The following is a 22,619-nucleotide window of genomic DNA, read 5'->3' on the forward strand; positions in this document are numbered from 1 at the left end:
ACACATTCCTTCTTCTGAGGAAGCTCAGAGTCTAGGGGGGAAGGAAGAGTTCTAATAAGCTGTTTGTTCCAGTCAGGCCTCTGAAGAGTGTAAGATCACAGATTCTGCAATGAGGTGCAATTGAGTTTCCCTCTTCCCTGTTCTGCTCTTTACCAGCTCTATAGCCTTCAGTATGTTTCTTTACATTTATGGACTTCTATTTCCTCATGTACAAAATACGGATAATAAATACTTTGTCAGTTGCTATGAGGGTTAAGTGAATTAATATGTGTTAAGTTCCTGGAATACGCTATCACTATGCTTGATTCATAAAACTACCTAGAAACATGAAAGTGGTATGGGTCACATGCTGTATGGGCACTGCTCCCCAACATAGCTCACACCAGTGGACTCCTAGAAAAGGATCATCGTTCTATGCCCGCTGGGGTGAAAGTCACCCAGCTGGCTCATGGGCTGGGGGGATCTGCATCGAGGTACATCTGTGATCCATTTGGGTCACACCAGGGTGCTATGGAACACTGGTTGGGAGGAAGGGTGCAGAGGTAGTAGATGGTGTCTTTGCTTACCTCTCTGCCACTCAAATCATCAGGTTCCGTATTTCCAAACCACTTCTTATGTCTCTGTCTTCTTTTTTTCTTGAGACCTCTGGCAACTAGAATAGCTTTGTAGAACTCACCTGCATACACACCCATTAAGCCAAGAACTAGTCCAGAGAAGTGACTACAGCAGTCCTTCCCCAGCCATCTCTAGTTCAGCTCAGGCTCTGCCCAAGACACAACTCAGGGTAGAACCAGGAAAAGGATGCCAGGAAACCTGATGGCTCTAGGTCATACTGTCTGCTCACCTCCCTCCCCCAGGGGACAGGCATCTTTCTATAACTAATTAAATATGTTTGGCAAAGAGGACTATAGTGAGAGGCTTCACTGTGTTTCCTTCTCTTGACCTCTCCTTGCCCCTACAGCCCACACTCTTTCCATTGGTATTTCTCTAGAATTCTCATATTTTAACCTCCTTTATCCTTTTGAACTTCATGTAGCTATTCACAGAAGTATTTGTTCCAGTGACTGCTTTAAAAATGTAATGCCTACCTTTAGTTGGTTGGGCAAGTGGGATTATAAATGTTTTTTGAGGAATAAGAAAAAGGAGGGAATAAAAAAAAAGGAGGAGTTTCATTGATGTTGTTTGCTGTAAAGGGAAAATCCCCAAAAATTCTAAAGGCAGAATTCTACTTAATATAGAAGTATCCATTGCTTTCTTAGCTAACCCTTTAAGTCCAAAATTCCTAACTTTTCAGGTTCATAGAGATTCAATTGATTACAATTGATAAACCAGTGTATCTTTCCAGTTATATTTTAATTTCATCACTGGATCAGAAAAGCAGTGTGATTAAAGACTATACTTTCATAAGTTGCTCTGCCTTCCTAAAGATTCAAATATAAGTAGACCTCTCTCTCCCTCTCTCTCTCTCCCCCCCTCCCCCCCTTCCCCACCACATCCTCTCTTTCTGTATCTCAGCATTTAAGATTCAGGCACTTTTTAATCTAAGAAATATTTAAAACCAGAATGTCTTAGACAAATTAAAAAAAAAAAAACTTGTCTTGACTATCAGGGAAAACACGAGTGTTAATCATCTCTGAGATTTTAAATGCCCAACTCTAAGATTTAAAGTAATTTAGGCCATAGCACCTTGGATTTACACCGTAACAAGGCAAAAACAAGGTGTGCAAGGACGCATTCTGTGCACAAATTGTATAACCTTTTAAATGTGCCCTAGGATTCTTAATATTAAAATTATAAGAATTGAAATATTCAGCCCTTTATAGTGAGGTGAGTAGGGGGGGAAGGTTCACTTGACAAAGAAAATGTATGGTAATTTATCTACTCCTTGACTTTATGAAAAGGTAGCCCTCGGAGCATACTGCCAATGCAAATTTATGACATTTACTTCAAGTAGGGGGTTTGCCTCGCTCTCATTTTAACTTTGATCTGAGTTTATATTAACGAAAATTGTTCTTATAAGATATAGATGTTCACCTCGGTGATCTAAGTGAATAATCCCAGACAAATTTTGAATAGGCTGTTTGGAACCAAACAACAGTGGCATATCCCAGGGAACAAAAGACTGGGTTATGGAACGATAAGTTCTAGATTTGAGTATGAGCCCTAACACAACAATATGGGTAATGAATTGAAGCACTGGCAATGGGAGTGAAGTTGGAGCTTTGAGTACAAACCCTACGGACGCTGGGCAAGATGAATGACTCTTGTATGTTTGGTTTCTTCATCTGTAAAGCAGTAAGCATCAAAATAGCTACTGCTTAAGGTGATTAGATGTATTAAATTAAATATATGTCTGGCCTAAAACAGAAACAGAAAAGGTTAGCCATTACTCAACATAACAACAACAATAAAAAATTATCTAACACTCATTGGATACTTACTGTGAGCCAGATACATTTCTAAGCATTTTATATATTACAACTTATTTAATTGATTGAATGAATTAACTAAGAATGTATCAATCTATATTAATAAGATATTCTTCTTATAATAAGCGAGCTTTTCTTAAAATCTCTATGATGCTTCTGGAATCCATGGATGGTTTTTAAAGAAAATACCACCCTTTGAAATTTTTGCAATTTTTAAATTAGATGTGCCTATATGCATTTTTTAGAAGGGCGAGGAGTAGTGCAATGAAATGTTCAGAGGAGTTCTGCAAACCTCCAAGTAGGTAAAGAATCACTGCTATAGATTATTGCTTTGATCACCTCTTCCAACCATGTGGGGCAGGATGTGTAAAATTCCAAAAATGGCTAATTAATCCCTAAATGTTATCATTATCTTGGTTTCTGTGAGTAACACAGAACATGCTAAGTCATCCTGAAGATTTTTCTTTTTTTTTTTTTTTAAATTTTTTTTTTTCAACGTTTATTTATTTTTGGGACAGAGAGAGACAGAGCATGAACGGGGGAGGGGCAGAGAGAGAGGGAGACACAGAATCGGAAACAGGCTCCAGGCTCCGAGCCATCAGCCCAGAGCCCGACGCGGGGCTCGAACTCACGGACCGCGAGATCGTGACCTGGCTGAAGTCGGACGCGTAACCGACTGCGCCACCCAGGCGCCCCTAGATTTTTCTATCACTGTAAATAGGTCATCAACAGGTTTACTTCCCACATCTACTTCCAATGTCTATATAAAATGGTGGCTGTTGAGAAGAAAGGCAAAAGAAATCCTTCATTTTTCCTTAACATTTACATTAAGAATGGAGAGTTTTACCAAAAGCTGTAACAGGTCAATTCAAGAGGTTTTCCAATCTAACACTTCACCTTTGACTCCTGTTATGAGGAACATTTTGGGGAAGAACCTAGTGGTTGTTCATACTGCTTTTTATCTCTGTACTTCACACAGTTCTTGCCACACAGTAGCTGTTTATGAAATATTTATTGAAGAAACGAATGACTAAACCCTTAAATTTTAGTAATCCCATATAAATACCTACGTCAGCATAAAACATTCCATATGGAGAGCGGACCAAAGATTCATCAACCTTCCACTTACTGTGTTATGGATAAGAACCAATGCCAGTTGAAGAGAACTGAAATGGAATTTTGAAATTTTACTTTTCTAGGCTATGCATGGTATTGGTCAGCTATGTATATCAGAATTTCTAAATGGCCTGGTTTTAACTAGTTTCTCCTTTCTAATGAAACCTGCTTTATCATTTCTGATTTTGTGCATTATAAAATAAGTAATCTAGACAGATGTGGGGAAAAAAAGAATCATTTGAAATTCAACAACCCTAACATGGCCCCATTAATATTTCTTAAATTGAGATATAATTTACATACCACAAAATTCACTGCTTTAAGGTGTGCATTTCAGTGGTTTTTAGTATATTCATAAGGATGTGCAACCATCACCACTATATAATTCCAAAACATTTCATCACTTTTCACAAAACTCTCTATCCATTAGTCTTTTCTCCCCCACCCCTTTTCCTCCAGACTCTAGCAAACACTAATCTGCTTTTTGTCTGTATGCATTTGCCAATTTTGGACATTTCTTAAAAGTGAAATCATACACCATGTGACCTTTGTGTCTGGCTTCTTTCTCTAAGCATGATGTTTTCAAGGTTCATTTGTGTTGCAGTTCTCCATTAACATTTAAGTGACATAAATTAATGGCATCTCTCTGAGCCTAGACGTATTCCTCCTTATAAAGGATCAGCTGGCAGGCTGAACTGTATTTAATTCAACCCTTGTGTTAGACAAATTGTCCATTCTACCTGGCAGCTCAAGAGAGTACAAAGATGGATTCTGTTAAGCATAGGGAATGATGTGTATTGTCTCCTTAGGTGAGTTTGCCAAGTCTGTTTCTCAGTGTTTTTGGCTCAGAAACTTCATTTAATCTTCTAATCAAGAGTGGACCCACTTTTCAGGCAAAGCTTCCTAGCAACTGAACCCATGAAACTTATCTATTGAGAAATAGTGAAAATGTATTCATTCATGATGAGGAAAACTGTCAAAGGCCTGGAAGCATTTTGGGCCACGTGATTCACATATTTCCTTACCGTGGACACACCTATGTGTAAAACTAAATTATGATCAGAGTGCTGCCTAATGCATATTGGACTAGAAAGAATTAGACAAATGGATTAATAGCTTAATACACTCCTTTCTCACACACAAAGTAGTCTTGCTTATAAAATTTGCTAAGGTGTTTTCTTCTGGATGGCTTTGGGGGTAGACACAGATCTTTATTTTGCTTTCAATCCTTTGAGGCAAGTTAACCTCTTCTGTTTTGTTTTTTTTTTTTAATTTTTTAATGTTTATTTATTTTTGAGAGAGACACAAAGAGACAGAGTGCTAGCGGGGAAGGGGCAGAGAGAGACAGGGAGACACAGAATCTGAAGCAGGCTCCAGGCTCTGAGCTGTCAGCATAGAGCCCAACGCAGGGCTCGAACTCACAAACCAAGTTAGCCTCTTCTGACTGACATATTTAAGAACAAAAATTCAGACTATCAGATTATTGAGTACTCTCTGGTCTCTGAGTCTTTTTAAGTTTTTTTTTCTTCTTCATATCTTTACCTTTTTTGACTGCTTGTTGCTTAACAAAGTGCAATCTTAGTTTCAAGTTCTTAAGATGGCGTCTCCCTGTAGCTTCCAAGTGCCATATCTACAGCAGATACCTGTCACAGAGGTGAACAACTCAAACCTGTAATCGCAGAGTATTTTTCTTCCAGTTATAACATCTCTGTGGTTGCTGAGGGGAAAAAAAGTGCATGTCTGAGAAGTATTGTAAAAGATTGAAAATAAACATCTATGGTGGTGCATGTGTAATTGCTGTATTTACGCATTTTGACAAAACTTTATTTTGACTCTAAAATGTGCCAAATGACACTAAGCTTATCTGAAAAGTTTGTTGAATCAATGTAGACTATTTAAATGGAAGTTGTTTTTTTTAGTAATAAATGATATCTTTTGCTGGGGCTATGTTTAACTCTATTAGCTTCCATTAATAACTCTTAGAACTTGTTTGATTTGATAGCTGTCTGCTGGCAAGGATTACCTGTCCATCAAATCTAATCTGCTAGATAAATCTGCTAATATAGCAGCACCAAACTCAGTGCCTGCAATATTACATATGAATAAATGAATCTATAACTCAATCACCACATATAGGAGAAGACTTTCATGATTCCTTTTTCTTTTAAGTGAAGACATGCTATTATCTGTTTACCAACCTAGATTTTCATAAAGAAATTCTGTTATCCAGTTTGATATGGGAAAGCTTAGTTCTCAAGTATTCAGGAGAAAGAGGAATTAGTCAATATTCTACCAAAGACTTGCTAATTTTCAAAATAAAAAAGGATTTAATATAAATACACAAAGTGACCATGCTTTGATCACTAAAAGGACTTTTTTGATTATGCAGTTACTGATATCAGCACCTGTTGTAATTATATTACGGAAATTCCTATTCAAAGATAGTTCTGAAAAACAGAATACTGATCAATAGAACATTTAAAAGATAACCAAGAAAATAAACAAATAATTCCAAACTGTGGATTGTATCAGAGTAACTTTTAGAAACTTTATTTGCCATGTCCTTCTGAAATGGAATGTTCAGAATGGCAGGAATATTCACTTTTTTTAATGTTCATCAAGCATATTTCAGAAGTATATCAATTAAAAATATCACCCCCTCCCAAAAAAAGTAAAAAAAAAAGATATAAAAAAATCTCTCTTATTCAATGGCAAAATGGTGAGTCATTTGATTTTCAGAGGATTATATATAGAATGTTTAAGTAACTGTAGGGACTAGAAACAAATGACAAGAAGGATGACTTTGCAGGAAAACAGAGTAGGCTGCCATTTTTATGGAACTAGAAAAACCCAACTAGGGAAAAGAAAACAACCACAAAACAAACATTACTTCCCTCATCTGCCCACTGAGGCCTGAAATTCATTTTCCAGAGAACATTAAGTTTCATTCCACAATTAGAAATAACACTTAAATTCCTCTTCTAGCTATGATAGAGCAAAGAAACAAATTTACCTTTCCTCTCAGTTGGAAAACTAGACAAAATATATGAAATTGTTTGCAGACATTGAGCAATAGGCATTGCAGGAAACAGACCCCTGAGAGGAGGGACACAGAGGAGGTAAAACCCTGTGATTGCCCCAACTTACTGCTTGGGGATTCCCAAAGCACTGTACAAGGAGGGGGAAGATGAACAAAGCTTGGTAGTCTGGCTGAGTTAAGAAAACAGAATTTGGAGTTTGAAGGGTCAAGGCAGGTAAAATTTACAGACAAAATCACCAGAGAAGAAAGCTCTAGAGAGCTTCACAGAGGGAGAGAAATAGAAAATGCTGGAGATCTGCAGAGGGTTGCCTTTGAGTCTTTGAGTACCAGTGTGCACATGTAGAAGGAACAATCCACAAAGATCCCACAGGGCTGGGAAGAGTTCCTATTTTCATCATCCAAAGTGGAAAGAACTAATGATACATGGGACATTAGACAGATGCCTCAGAAAAGCAATGTCTAATAATGGACCAAATTAGTCATGTAGTAAAATTTGCTCTGGACCTATGCTAACAGATCTATAAAATAAGCCTCAACATAATCCAGCTGGTTTGAAATAATTGTATCCCAGAAGAAAGAGACCTATAATATTTTTAAAAGTTCAACACTCAAACATATGTAATTCATAATGTATGTATCCAATAAAAAATTACCAGGTATTTTCAAAGAAGCAGAAAATATGATCCATAGTCAGAAGAAAAATCAATCAATAGAAACAGACCCAGAAATGACAAAGAAGGTAGAATTAGCAAACAAAGGCATTAAAATAGCTGCCAAATCAGGCAGCTAATTACACTGGACCTTGATGAAGTGTAGAGATACCAAATCATAGGTGACACCAATTGTAGACTTCAAAAAGCTGTCAGCATCAGCAGGGTAAGCAGTACCAAAGTAGATGAGAGAGATTGTGTTCTATTCCAGAAGACACAGACAATGTGAAGCTTGAGTGTTTTGACTCTACTCTACTATCATACATTCAAGAAAACACATCCTTCTCCCTTTATGGGGAGAGGGAGGCCACCTGAGAGATTTTTGTCCCAGAGACTAAACACTACCTGAAAAGGACTATTACAATCTTGGATCATGGATCTGATGAAGGTTTTGTTTTTGTTTTCGTTTTTTTTTTTTTTTTTTTAATTTAGGTGTAGTTGACATACAAGTTAGATTAATTTCAAATGTACAACCTAAGGATTCAATATTTGTATATATTGCAAAATGACCACCACAGTAAGTCTAATTGACATCAGTCACCCTACAGAATTATAATTTTTTTTTCTTATGATGAGAACTTTTAAGATCTACTCTCTTAGATGAAGCTTTAAATTTCCCTTCCCCTGAGCTAATCACTGCATGAGTAATTATAGGACTTGCCAGCTTAGTTATAGAAAAAATAAAGAAGCTATATTTTCTCTGTACATCCCAGTTATGTTTGAAAATTTGGCCCATTTCTTTTCAGTATGATCAACTCTATACAGAATAACTCTGCTTTGATGTTTTGTTGATGGATCCTCCTTGAAATTTTTTCTACTTCAATTCAGTATTTATATTCTCCTCTGACCTACAATTGTAAGGTTGAATATTGCTTTCCATTCACTTCCCTGTAACTGAAGTGCACTATGGGTGGTAGTGTTAATGGATAAAGAGAATCAGAGCTAGACACTGATGCTTTGTGAAATATCCTATACCACTGTTTATTCCTACCTTATTTCCCAGTTGTGGGTTTATCTTATTTCAGGAGGCAGAGATACTTGGATTTTTGATAATTCACCAGTTCAAAGTGTTTTCCTGGAAAATGGTAAGCAGTTATTTTTCCTATCACTTCTTGGATTCTATAGTTAAGACCTGTTTCCCTTGAAATAAAGGGCCAGTAGCTGGAATTCTCATGATTTTTTCCCTCAGGTTTTATTTCCCTCTATTTCTTTTGGACTGTTGTATTAGGATTCAGAAACTGGGCAGAATCTTCTGTGTATTTCTTTGGCTACCACTTTTAAATTTATGACAGAGGCTGAATCTCTTGTTTCACAGCTAGTAATAAAAAATTTTGTTGAGTTTTACTATTTTTATTTACTTTCTCATAGAATGATTAACTTCTGTTCTTCTGTATTTACCGAGAATCTTTATTCTGCTATCTTTAATTAAATGGAAGGGGAACTAAGAGTATTATAGCATAATTTGTTAAATAATCCAAAATTCATTTCCACAAAAGCCATGATAAATGTTTATTCAACATCTGCTTTAACACATGATACACCTACATGCTCTTCGCTGGCTAAGACAAAATGTTAGAAAATTCTTGCATAGTAGTTATGTTCCCTTGAACACTGAATTAGCCAATACTGTATCACCATTCCTGTGAAACACAGCATTAAGTTCCCATGAGCCTTTGATCGTATTTTTTTCGATCAAGCAATACATAACCTCTTTATGTGTATTTCTGTTTAAAGGTACCTTATTTAACATATATTTTTGATTCATTAGCATCGAGATCATGGCCAAACACACTATTACTTGTGCCTGAATAAAACTTATCTGGTACAGAGGAGACTAAGTAGACAAATTATAGCCTCCTTGGATTTATGAACACTGGACAATGCTTCAGAACTATGCTTGGTGGCCATTTTAAACAGTGAAATCACCAACAAAAAAACACCAAAACGAGAAATTGGTGCTAAATAGGTAGCAAAAAGGATGCCAACTTGGAACTGGCACTTCAGGTGGCTCAATTTTTCACTATTATGTCCAGTGATGACTTCAATATGCAGCGATATTGATTTTAAGGTCATGAGTAAATTTTCACAAGTAGGCTTGTCTGCAAATACAGAATATGCAAGTAGTGAGGATCAACTGTATTTATATTTGTAACTAGATGAACATTGAGGGCTACAACTGTAAATAGTTTTAGTTTTCTAAGCTATTTATAAGTCGATTCAGTTTTTAAAAAGTAAACAACAAATGTAGCCTAATTTGCATAATGTAATATATTTATTGGTTTGTATTATAATATAATTAACATATGAATATATCTCTAATTATAAAATTTATATTTTACCTTTTAATTTTAGTACATTGACTATTTAGATAAGAGAGCTTTTTAGACAATGTACATGAAAAATAGTTTTAATCTTTTAATTTTTACATTTTAACTTACATTTTAATAACCTATATTAAATTTTGTACTCTTTTCACATGATTCCATTTCACTTTTTCATTTCGTTTTCTAACATAGAGAATGAGTATAAATTGAGATCATGATTAAAATTTTAAAAAGGGGGGATTTGGAAAAGAATTTCTAAAGAACTGAAGATAGATAAATACATTGTTACAGTTCTCAGTGTAGGCCTATGGAACATATTTGATTTAACAGTTTGTTAGCTTGATTCGTAACTTCTAAATAGACATGAGATATGAAACTTCCATTTGTACTCTTGTTCTGGGCCCCACAAAAGCAAGGGGTTGATCTGCAGCTATAAAAGAAGTGACAGAAATACAGAAAATAGCAATATTCAGCATAGTGACTCACGCCTGTCTATGGGAACCATTGCAAGTGACCATGAGGTAGGGACTGTATGCATAGGGAGAATGCAAATCAGCAAAGTCAACATCTATGCAGGAAGGCTTCAAGGAAAAGGTGATATTTGGAAGAAGAGGAGGGAAGAGACTTGAGAAAAAACTCCCGTAATTATGGAAAAAGGTTGTTAATTTCAATGCCTCATTACTGGGATTAAAAAGGAAACACCCTTAGAAGTCCTACTTCAATTGCAAAGGTTTGTTATTTATGATCACTGTTTAGATTAGGAGTGCAGTGGCACAGAGCTTGTTTTCATCAAATGCTAATGAGTAATAATTGCTATCATAAGTAATACTACTCTTCATAATGACACAGTAGAATACCTCTTTATCATATCTATTTATGATATCAGTGGACAGAATATAATAGGCAACAATTTTATGGAGAGACAAGAACACATAAACCTTTCAAATGAGCTGTCACAGTGGTGATAGAATGATGTGAATAACAACAAAGAGTTTGCAGGCAGAAGTACCTGAGATGAGCTCCTAAGAATGCCATTAATTCGTAGATAAATGTATTCAACCTTTGTGAGACTCAGTTTATGCATCTGTACAAATGGGGATATTAAAAGCTATTTTGCAGTGCTGTGGGAATTAAACTGAAGTGATGTACATAAAGCACTCATTGTAGTGCCAAGAATAGAGGACCGTATTCCCTCCTTATCTGTGGTTTCACTTTCCACAGTTTCAGTTACCTGAGGTCAACTGCAGTCTGGGAGCAGGTGATCCTCCTTCTGACCTATTTTCAGAAAGTCTACAGTGGCCTAATACTATGTCATGATGCCTACATCATTCACCTCATTCACTTCATCACATAGGCATGTCATTGTCTCACATCATTACAAGAAGAAGGCTTGGTACAGTACAATAAGATATTTTGAGAGAGAGAAACCACATTCACATAACTTTTGTTACAGTATATTGTTATAATTGTTCTATTTTATTATCATTTATTGCTGTTAATTTCTTACTATGCCTAATTTATGAATTAAACTTTGTCAAAATTTGTAATGTATGGGAAAAAGAAAGGTTCATATAGAATTCGGTACTATTCTTTGTTTCATGCATCCAGTGGGGGTCTTGGAATATATCCTCAGCAGGTAAGTGGAAACTACTATACTCAATAAGTTGAAGCTCCATTAATATTAGTATTATTAATCTGTTAAAGTGAAAATCAGATCATGTTCCTCCTTGCTTAAAAACCTAAGGGTAGGAGAACCCTCTTACATTATTGATGGGAATGCAAACTGAACTGGTGCAACCATTCTCGAAAACAGTATGGAGCTTTCTCAGAAAGTTAAAAATAGAAATATCCTCCTATCCAGCAGTTGCACTACTAGGTATTTACCCAATAAGATACAAAAAGACAGATTCAAAGCGAGTACATGCACCCTGATATTTATAGCAGCATTATCAACAATAGCCAAACTATGGAAAGAGCCCAAATGTCCATCGATTGATGAATGTATAAAGAAGATACACACACACACACACACACACACACACACACACACACACTGGAATATTACTTAGCCATCAAAAAGAATGAAATCCTGCCATATGCAATGACATGGATGGAGTTAGAGTGTATTATGTTAAGTGAAATAAGTCAGTCAGAGAAAGACAAATACTATATGATTTCACTTTTATGTGGAATTTAGGAAACAAAACATGAATGTATGGGAGAGGGAAAAACAGGGAAACAAACCACAAGAAACTATTAACAATAGAGAACAACTGAGGTTTGATGGAGGGAGATGGGTGGGAGATGGACTGGATGGGTAATGGGTATTAAGAAAGGCACTTGTTATGATGAACACTGGGTGTTGTATGTAAGTAATGAATCACTAAACTCTACTTTTGAAACCAATATTACACTAAATATTAACTAACTAGAATTTAAATAAAAATTTAGAAGAAAAAAAAAATTTCCAAAGGTGCTGCTTACATACAGTGAAAGCCAAAGTCCTGACAAGTCTTGTGAGGCCGTTTCCACTCTGGCTATCCCATCCCATCCCATCCCATCCCCCTTCCTTTCCACTCTGAAGTCATCTCCTCCCACACTTGCTTCACTCATTGCTCTGGTCACATAGGCCTTCTTAGCTGTTCCTCAAGGTCAGATACACTCACAGGCCAGGGCATGTCCATTTTATGTTTCTATGCTGCAGTATGCTCCTACAATATCCCCGGCCATGTTCCCTTATTTCCTGTAGGTATTTACTCATATGTCCTCTTCTCCGTGAGCCCTTCCAAGACCATTTTATTTGAAATTGCAGACTTCCTTCTGAGAAGTTTCTATCCCTTTTTCTGCTTTGTTTTTCTCAGTGCTGTTTACTGTGCTGTGAATCACAATACATTACTTATTACTTCCACTTTTTGTCTCTCCTCATTGGAAGCTAAGCTCTCTGTAGTCAAGGGTTTGCGTCTGTTTTTGATCATGGCTATATTCATAGGCACTCTATGGCCCTTCCTAGGCACTCATTAAATATTTATTAGATGATGATGATGATGTATTTGTTGGTAAACATGAAAGCAAATGCATAACCACAACATCAACCACATTTGTTCACTTAGTCCTTCAGCGGATATCTTATTTGGGGGGGTGAGAGAGAAAAACTAATATTCCTGTATATTTTGTTAAGGCAAAGTGGAAGCATAAAGAGGCAGACAGAATGAACTTTAACCTCAGCCATGCCATTAAGTAACTAAGTGCCTTGCACAGTGATTTACCACCTCTGGATTTCAGGTGCCACAGGAGGGAATAAGATTGAAGACTATGAACCTTAAAGGCTTTTCATTCACCAGCACAAAGGGATCTGTTGTTTCCTTGTCTTACATTTTTATTGGCAACAATATGATATATTAGTATTCAGATTTTTAAATAACACTTTTTTTGTACTCATCCTATTTCTTAAGCTCCTCACTCCAATCTTTTTTCCCCCCTCACATTCCAGTGAGGAAATTACTTTAGCTTAAAGACTTAGAATTCAGAAGGTGTGTAGAAAACTGTTGTTTGTCCCTTTAATTATTCATTCTCCTTTTTCTTTTCCATAGTGATACCACTTCTATCATAGCACATGGCTGCTGCCCCCCAAAATATATTTCTCACAGTTCTTTGCTGGTGGCCATGGCCATCTAACTAGGCCTAAATTTTGGCCAGTGGAACATTAGTGGCAGTGCTATTTGTAACTTCTGGATCATGGCCTTAAATGGGAAGTGTTCCTGTGGGTGGGATTTTGGTGTGGCAGCAAGTTGTCTTTGACCTTGTAGACAAGGGCAACACTTAAACATTCCTGTTAGAAGGGTCCTGCTCTTCAACACTATAATGCTGTCCCAAACACCCTGGAATGCCTTCCATGATTAGATTTAAGAGAGAAATTGACTTCTGTCTTGATGAAGGAGGGTATTTTTCAGTCTCTTGTTATAGTAGTATAGTTTCTGTGTGAACAAATACAATAGAATATAATTTTAATAACATTTTGTTCTGAATCATGTTGTCAAGACTAGAGTAATCATTAAAAAATAATGTACTCCATTTATTGAGCCATGACATATGCCAGAAATTCTGCTAGACAATGATAATTTTTAACTCTCAAAGCAATCCAGTAAAGTAGATATTATCCAAACTTTCCAGATTAGAAAGCTGACGCTTTCAAAAGTTTTGACACTGGCCCAAACTTTGTTAACTATTCAAATCATGAGTTAGTCTATCATTTCCAAAGTGTTTTTAGTTACAGAGGCCCTCATCCTGACACACCACTATTAACAGAGCCCACATAATCTTTTCTTGAACCTTATCAGAATCAATGGTTCAGTCATAATTGTGCCTATTAGATTTGTGTCACACAGTGTACTATTATTAAATAGTTCTTCCTATAAATCTTTCTGTTTTTCCTAGAGTTAATAATTGCTTTTATTTTGCTTAGTTTTCTATGAAGCTATCATTGATTATTCTTTTGCATTCTTTGCCAAAAAATTGAAACTTATTTTAACAGAGTCAAATACATCAGATGTTCTGTTACTTTGATTATTTTCCTCTTGGAAATATCATTCCTGGAATCTTAAATACTCTTACTCCAAACTGGATAGATTACCTCTTGTGTAGCTATCATCCCAGGACATGCTTTTACTTTCTAAGGGAATTGTCTTCACTGTCTTTTATGCAAAACATAAACTTTGACCCTATCTCATGCCTTCTACAAAAATTAACTTGAAATGAACCACATGCAAATGTTTGAGATAGGGAAACTGGAGGGACTCCATTTTAGAAAGTCTCCATCTCTGCTGTTTCCATGTTAGGCCCCATTTATTTATGTCCTATATTTCACCTTGCATCAGGATAAACCAAAGAAGTTATGTTCCCACTCCAAGGGGTAGCAAGGAAGTTAATCATTCTCTTAGACTCCCAAGGAGCTGGATCCCAAACAAGTTCCAGGACATTAGATTTGAACAATCCTCTACTGATGCTGCCGGCATCAATAACCCCTGTGTTTAGTGATTTATGAAATAGAAGCTATTCACCTGTTACTCACCTTTGATCGAACCCTACCCTGAATTCCTGAAGGAACACATATGCTGGACCTCTTTTCCAATATAAACCCCTAACACCAAGTGATGAAGAGACTCACTCACATTTCTTTTCCAAGTCTCCCAGACACTCAATCTGCTATACTCTATCACTTAACACTATTCAATAAACTCTGTTTTCACTTCTTGGCTTATGTTTGATTCTATGCTGTGCAAAGCCAAGGACCCTCTTGGCTGGTCATGTGGGGCCCTCTCTGGGTCCTCAGATGTAGCCTGCCAATATCATGTTACAACTAAAGTTTCTAGAAGACACTTTTTAAAAGGTAATAATGACTTTGGGCTGGAAGCGTTTTTTAATAGAAAAGTGGAGACACAGATTACAAATAAGAAAATAGATCAATTAAAAATCTCCAAAAAAAAATGTTATTCAAAAGACACAGTTTAAGAGAAGTAAAAGGCGGGGAATCTGGGTAGCTCAGTCAGTTAAGCATCTGACTTCAGATCAGGTCATGATCATGTGGTTTATGAGTTGCAGCGCCGCATTGAGTCCACACTGACAGGAGACTGCTTTTGATTTTCCCTCTCTCTCTATCTCTCTCTCTCTCTCCCTCCCTGTCTCTCTCTGCCCCTCACCCACTGTGCTCTCTCTCAAAATAAATAAATAAACTTAAAAAAAGAAAGAAACGAAAGGCAAAACACAGCCTGAGACAAAGAATTTGCAAAATGTATATTCAATAAAGAAATGTATAAAGGATATATAAAGAAAATATAAGAAACTCTCACTACTAAATAATAAGACAAAGCCACGAAAAATGGAGAGCCCAAAAGATCTGAACAGACACTTTGCCAAAGTAGATATATGAGTGACAAAAGAAAAGTTGCTCACCATTATTAGAGAAATGCAAATTAAAACTTCAATTAGATACCACTGCTGTGCCAGTTATTAATTGATTGTTTTTCAGGTCCAGATTTTCCCTTCAAGCCCCACTCTGTGATATCGATCTGGATTCCTTAAGTATTCCTCCCCTGAAGTGAGCGGGTTGTTAAATTTTCTCTGTAGAGTGCTCTAGAGGTATGCTGCCAGAGGAAGAGGGCTCATCTTGTTGGTTCAAGCTGCTGCACCTTTGTTCAGTTGTGCAGATGTGTAGGCATCTTATACTGCCTGAGCCCTGTGCCCAGAATTCGTGGTTCCTGAACAGAACTGGAAATGTGTTTCAAAGTCAGTAAGAAGCACAAGGGAGGTCAAGAGGAATACTGGGGTCTGCATGACCAAGAGGAACAAGAGCTAGGATAAAAACTTCACCAGGAGTGAGTGAGTACAAAGTCTTAGAAATCACCAAATATAAGAGGTTTTTGTCCTTGATGCATTTTTGTATGTTTCTGACTATATGTTAGGGGGACCAAGACCATTTAAAGAGCTCTGATCTGATAAGAAAGCTCAAGTAACTCATTCAGATTCTCGCAGCTGGTATGTGGCAGAAATTGGATTTGAACCTACATCTATTAGTCTATGAAATCTTCCAACATCACACAAGCATTTGCCAAACTGTATTTTACTGAACGTTACTTTTCCTCAATGACAATAGTTATTACATGGTAGGGAAGGAGATCTCTTGAGCAGTTAAGTTTTGGAAAAGCTGATAAAATAGCCGTCTTTCCTGTGGGACTTTTAAAGGAATATACTAGTTGTTAAAAAGCCATGTATGCAACATATGACAGACATATTTCACCCCCCAACTGTTTTCCTTAAAGGAACATCTCTTGGGACTGGTGTTCTGCAGAGTATAATTTGGAAATTGGTGCACTACAAATTGTAACCAATGACAATGTCATAATAATTTAATTCTCCTTTCATGCTATAGGGGCATAGCACTATGTTCTCAAAACAGTTTCAGTAAGCCACCATTTACTTATTCTGAACATGGGAGATGCAATTTTTGTTTTTTACCTCTGTGTGGTTTTATAATACTCTAGCCTCCTATAAACAGGCAGAAGAATCAGGCTAATAATCGCTTGAAAATCTACATTGCTGATGCATAATTACTACCCCTTGCATTGCTTTCTTGGATGCTTCACAGGACACATACTTAATGCAGTCGATCCTTTTATCATATTGCTGCCTTACAATTGACAGTTTCAGACATTTCTGAGGATTTACAGTTGCCCTCCACTCTCAGTAATTTTTTTAAACACAGACACTTCTCTGGTCCTTACTAAAGGTTCTCCAAAGTAGTTACTTAAGCTGGCTTTTCTATTTTCCTCTAGTTGTTTCCAAGCACTTAGGGATATAGTCTTTAACTTAAAAAGTCTTTTCAAAAAGTAATAGGTTTCAAGAGAGCCTGTTGAAGACTGTTAAGAAACAGCTCCAGAGAATACAAACTATATCTGATGTAGAGGGTGATGTTAGTGGTTTAGCAATTTTTGACTATACTTTTTTATTTTATAAAAATAATAGAAACACATTGGAAGCAATTCAGGAAGTAGAGGAAAAAAATTCATTACTTTGTTTCAATCATGATTAGCATGTTGGGGTAATTGCTTTTCCCCTATGCATTTTTACCCTCGTTTTTTGTCTGAGTTTCCTTCCAATATTGCATTCTGCTCTTTCACTTATGAGTACATAAACATTTTTCCATGATGCTTCATGCTTTTCATAACCAGAACTTTAATGACTCAAAAATATTTCAGTAATTTATTTAATTATTCCCTTTTTGAAGCATATTCAGATGATTTTCTGTTTTTTTCCTCTATAAATTCTTCTGTAACAAACATATGGTATATAAAGCTTTTCCCTATATTTTGAACTCTTTATGGTAGTTTCTTTTAAGCGGAATTACTGGGTCAATGGACATGAACATTTTTATAGCTCTTATGGTTATTATCAAATTGCTTTCTAAGAGATTCTACCAATTTACAGTGCTGCTAACTATGTATAAAGCTCAGTTATTTAAGGATAATATTACTATTAAGGCAACTATTAAGGATGCTAGCTTATGCATTTCTGTATTTCCAATTTTATTGACATTATGTGTAATAGGGGATAATTAAGGTATCAGTAAACAGACCTCATAATCTGCTTTTGTTTTACTCCAAGTGTGTAAAGTAAATGCATTTAAAGGCAAAGCATTTGATTGCCACATCCTGTGCACTCTTCTACGTGTTGGGAAATCGTATGTAACAGTACATAGAAATGCCTTGGGTTGGGGGTGTACCTGCCGAATCCTCATTGATTCTCTGAGGTCTGTCATATCTAAGTCTTGGGTACACAGGTGGGTTCTTCAAGTCATGCTTTACTAGCTCTCGCCTCTCCTCTCCAGTTGTAGCTCATGGAAACAAAACTTGCTACCTGCTCCTGATTCCCTCTTTCAAGAACTTTAAGAGATCCAGAAGTTTCAGTCATCTGCATTTTCTAGGAAGTCAAAGTTCATGAAGACATAGGGAGTGGGCCAGTCATTTGGAGGTCCAAATAGCTAATGAGCATCAGACAGAGGGTTTCTTTAGAAAGAAACAGAGACACTGGGGAAAGAGACAGAAGACGAAGGGTTGCTTTGGTTCCTTTTGACTTTCTTGTTTCCATGTTCAGTCTCTAGTATGAGTAGGCTATTGGGCTTGTCTAGTATTGTATGACATAGTCAGGTATTAGTTGACTACATTACTTTTTGCTTAAACCAGCTTGAGGTACTATCTCTGATTTGTGACAAAATGATCCTTGACTCAGGCAGACAATAAACTGTGAAGGAGAGAGGGTACATCTGCTGAGTCTCCTGCAGAGTCCCAGTCTCCCTCCCACACCCCCAGCACTGCAGACAGGGCACAAGTTCTGAGATATACTGTGTACTCCATTGCTCCTGGTGAGATCAGGCTGAGGCCAAAGCTTCCCCTGATATTGTAACCTTTCTTGGTTTATTCCCAACGTGTGTCCTGCTTCTCCCCCACTTTTACCTTTCTTCTAGGAGCATTTACCCTATAAATCACTAGCATTCAAATCCTTGGCTCAAGGTCTGCATCTGGGATAATTCATCCTAAAACAATGGCTTGTCTTACAAGGTGGAGAGAGAGTAGATATGTACATAGTAAAGTGAATGAACTGCTAGCTATCATCATGCACCATGTGAAGTTTTAAGGGATGAATTACCTCATTCTAAAGCTTACCTTGGAAGAATGGCAATTAAAGCAGAATAATCTGAAAAACAGATCAAATCTGACATGTTCACCATAAGCCAGCCTTGTTACTAGTAAGTAATTTTGTGCCCCGTGTTTGCATATGTCTTTTGGGACCAGAATAATGTTTGATATATAGAAAAACCTATGCTCTAGCTTAACCTATTATACAATCATTGTAATGTATCCATACTCTGGGCAGAAATAATATAAATAATCAAGGAGCAGAAGGCAAGCTAAGTTGTTTAGCTATAAATTAGACTCTACATAACAAAACATTGTATACTGGCCTATACTTTTTAAAGTATTCTCTCTAATGTCATCCCAGCTCTGTAATGTAAATTACTTTTTGATAATCATAGATGAATAGGTGATAGCCAGCAGAACCTATGTATTTTGAACTTCAACTCTTGAATTAGTTCTCTAAATCATGAAACAAATAAACAAACCTATTCTTCCCTGTTGTAGATGTTGTATCACAAATAACAGGTTCACCAGAGAAGAATATTTTTGAAGGTAATCAGGGAAGCTGGATGATACTTGAATGAAGAAGGCATGGTCCTTGCCTTCAAGCAGTTTAAAATACAATGAAGATAGGAATTTTATTCTTCTCAGTTGTCTTTATTTATATGTTCACTTACATCTTGAAGAATCTCAAATCTTTTTTGGGGGAAGGGGGTAACTTTTTCTCAAGAAATGACAGTCTGTAGTGGTAAGACTTAGAACACACATTCTTGGCTTAATAACTACTTTTAAGCATTGGCATTTGATTTTTCTGGTCTAGTTTCCTGCTGGGTAAATAAGGCACAGTCATATTCAAGGTTTTTCTATTGTCTTAATCTCATAACTGTTTTAATACTCCCTCCAGCCAGAAAGAGAGATGAAATCTGACCTAAGTTAGTACTTAACCAAATCCCAAGTGTATACCATTGAAAGAGAGCTAAGCTTCTAGAAAAGTCAGAATTTCACTAAGTTTTCAAACTTTCTAGCTGAGTCTTTACTTCCGAAGCTTTAAGACCTGTGAATAAATACAGAGTTTCATGAAAATACAACTCTGGCGAAAAGTGCCAACTCTCACCTGTATTAAGAGAAGACGATACTTTAAGCCAAGAGCCTATTTCCTCTTCAAATCTCTGTCTGCTTTATTCTTTTAACCACAGTTGCAGCCTCCCTCTCAATGCATCTTCTTCCACTTAATCTCTGTTCCACCTCTGGGCCATCACTTTGAAATATACAGTACCTGGAAAAAACGACCTCAAGAGAAGATATGATTCCTCAACATATTTTATGGGTGAATCTACAGGAGGAAGAAATAAAATTTTTTAAAAGCCCAAGATTTAATGAAAATGGGAACAAATCATAGTGGAATGCAGTTCCAGTTATGAGCTACAAGCACATTAAGGAACATTGAAGTTGAGTGTGCTTTATATCCCTAACGTCTGGAGCACACTGTGATTTAGAGTGGCCATTAAAAATTATGCAAAATATGCAAAATTAATGTGCATTGATTTTCCTTTTGGTGAGTCTCCTTTTATAATTTTACTGTGCTTTGCCTTCTTGCCTTAATTTACCTGCCCTGTCATTTAGCTTGAGTTCAGAAACAGCAAAGCCAACTTATTTGATTTTAGGATGGTTGAATTTGACTTATTAATAGAAACCACATGGAAAATGAAAAGAGATAGAGATTCAGGGATCATAAAGAAAGGGGTTAAATTCTAGCTCTGTTGCACACAGTTTTCCTTATACAAGTTGTCCGAGTCTGTTGTTCCTCAAGTTTTCATAGATAAGTACAAATAATGCTCATTTATTCGTTAGTAGTTATTGTGAGGTATGAGATAATCCAGGTAAAGCATGTCAAATGCCTGCTTTGCACGGTGCCTGGAATATGAAGTGTGACTGTCCTTTCACATAATTTTTTAACAATGCTTATAATTCAATTATTGATCATTCCAGGTAAAACATTTGTTTGCAAATGTATATATAACACAGAAAATATGGGGCACCTGGATGGCTTGGTCCATTAAGCATCAGGCTCTTGGTTTCCACTTAGGTTGTGATCTCACAGTTGGTGGGATCGAGCCCTGAGTTGGGCTCTGTGCTAGTAGTTTGGAACCTGCTTGGGATTCTCTCTCTCCCTCTCTCCTCCTCTGGTCTCTCTCTCTCTCTCTTAAAATAAATAAATAAACTTAAAAAAAATTACATTGCAAGCAAATTAAAGGAAAAGATTGCATTTTTTGCAACCATCTCTTCTCAGTTCCTCAAAATGGTCATAGTTTAGGTGCCTAATAAATAAGTGTTGAACGGAGTTTTGAAACAATAAAAGTTATCATAAATTAAGTATATGTGTTGGATTTTTTGTACTTTAATATTTTTAGGCGTTGTAAAAACTGATGCACAAGATGAACAATCTGAATCATTGAAAAAAGTATAAAGTAAAAATGGGTCCAGGTCAAAAATGGCAGTGGCTGTGTCCCAGTTTTCAGGGCTGCTAGGTCAGTGAGGGGCACAGCTGGGGCATCCGTGTCAAGTGGTGCCCATGGTGAGGAGGGTTCAGCTTGCATGTGGAAGGTCTTCATATCCTTGGTAGGGCTTCCTCAGCAGAGGTGTGAGCATGTTGAACGTCTTCCTGAAGTCACATCTGGGAGAGCAAGAGAGACCTAAGTTTGTCGCCTACCCCCATCTACACATCAGGGCCAATCCCGTTCCTTGGGGAGATGGTAATCATACTCCATTCCATAACTCTCACACGAATCCACTTCCAACCGGCTATGAAGATGAATAAAGAGAACATGGACCACCACCCAGTGGGGACCACAGCACTGGTTTGGACCATGAGTCTGCACACAGACCAAAAAGCATATGGGACCTTAAGTTCACCTTCCTTACTTGTATCAAATGATACTGATCTCCCATCCCTTTGCTTATGACAGATGTCTTACATAAATAACTTCAATTTGTTCATGAAATAAATAAATAAAGTTAAAAATGAAGTTTGGTAAGAAAAAGACATCAATGGGGGAGGGGCAGCAAAATCTGTGTAAAGTGAGGAGTTTATTTTTTGAGAGAGAGAGAGAGAGAGGGAGGGAAAAAGAAAGAGACAGAGCATGAGTGGGGAGGGGCAGAGAGAGAGGGAAACACAGCATCCAAAGCAGGCTCCAGGCTCTAAGCTGTCAGCACAGAGCCTGACGCGGGGCTCAAACTCGTGAACCGTGAGATCATGACCTGGGCCGAAGTCAGACACTTAACCGACTGAGCCACCCAAGAGCCCCTAGCGATTCCTCTTCTTGTTACATACCCAGAAAAATCGAAAGCAGGGGCTCTGAGTGATATGTACACACCCATGTTCATGGTAGTATTATTCACAATAGACAAAACATGGAAGCAGCCCAAGCATCGATCAAAGGATGAATGGATGAGCAAATGTGCCATTTGCATATAATGAAATACCATTCAGCTCTAGAAAGGAAGAAGATTCTGACACATGCTATAGTGTGAATCTTGAGGACATTATGCTAACTGAAACAAGCCAGTGACAAAAAGATAAATACTGTATGAGGTACTCACAGGAGTCAAAATTATATAGAGAAAAAGTAGAATGGAGCTGGGAAGCTTTTGTTAAATTGGTATAGGTTTTCAGTTTTACAAGATCAAAAGAATTTTGGAGATGGATGGTGGTCATGGTTATACAATATTATAAATATTTTTAATGCCACTGAACTTTACACTTAGAAATGGCTTAACATGGTAAATTTTATGCTGTATGTATTTTAGTCCAA

The 22,619-nt window shown here is 36.9% G+C and overlaps 1 pseudogene; it reads left to right on the forward strand.

Moving 5' to 3' along the window:
- Positions 1-326: 326 nt before the first annotated feature.
- Positions 327-21,625, forward strand: LOC124513188 (cytochrome c oxidase subunit 6A1, mitochondrial-like; annotated as a pseudogene).
- Positions 21,626-22,619: the final 994 nt, after the last annotated feature.

This window comes from Lynx rufus, unplaced genomic scaffold (assembly GCF_022079265.1).
Source record: "Lynx rufus isolate CCGP_SWC_20201006 ecotype Redwood Valley unplaced genomic scaffold, mLynRuf1.p SCAF_18, whole genome shotgun sequence".
In the NCBI taxonomy this organism is placed as follows: domain Eukaryota; kingdom Metazoa; phylum Chordata; class Mammalia; order Carnivora; family Felidae; genus Lynx; species Lynx rufus.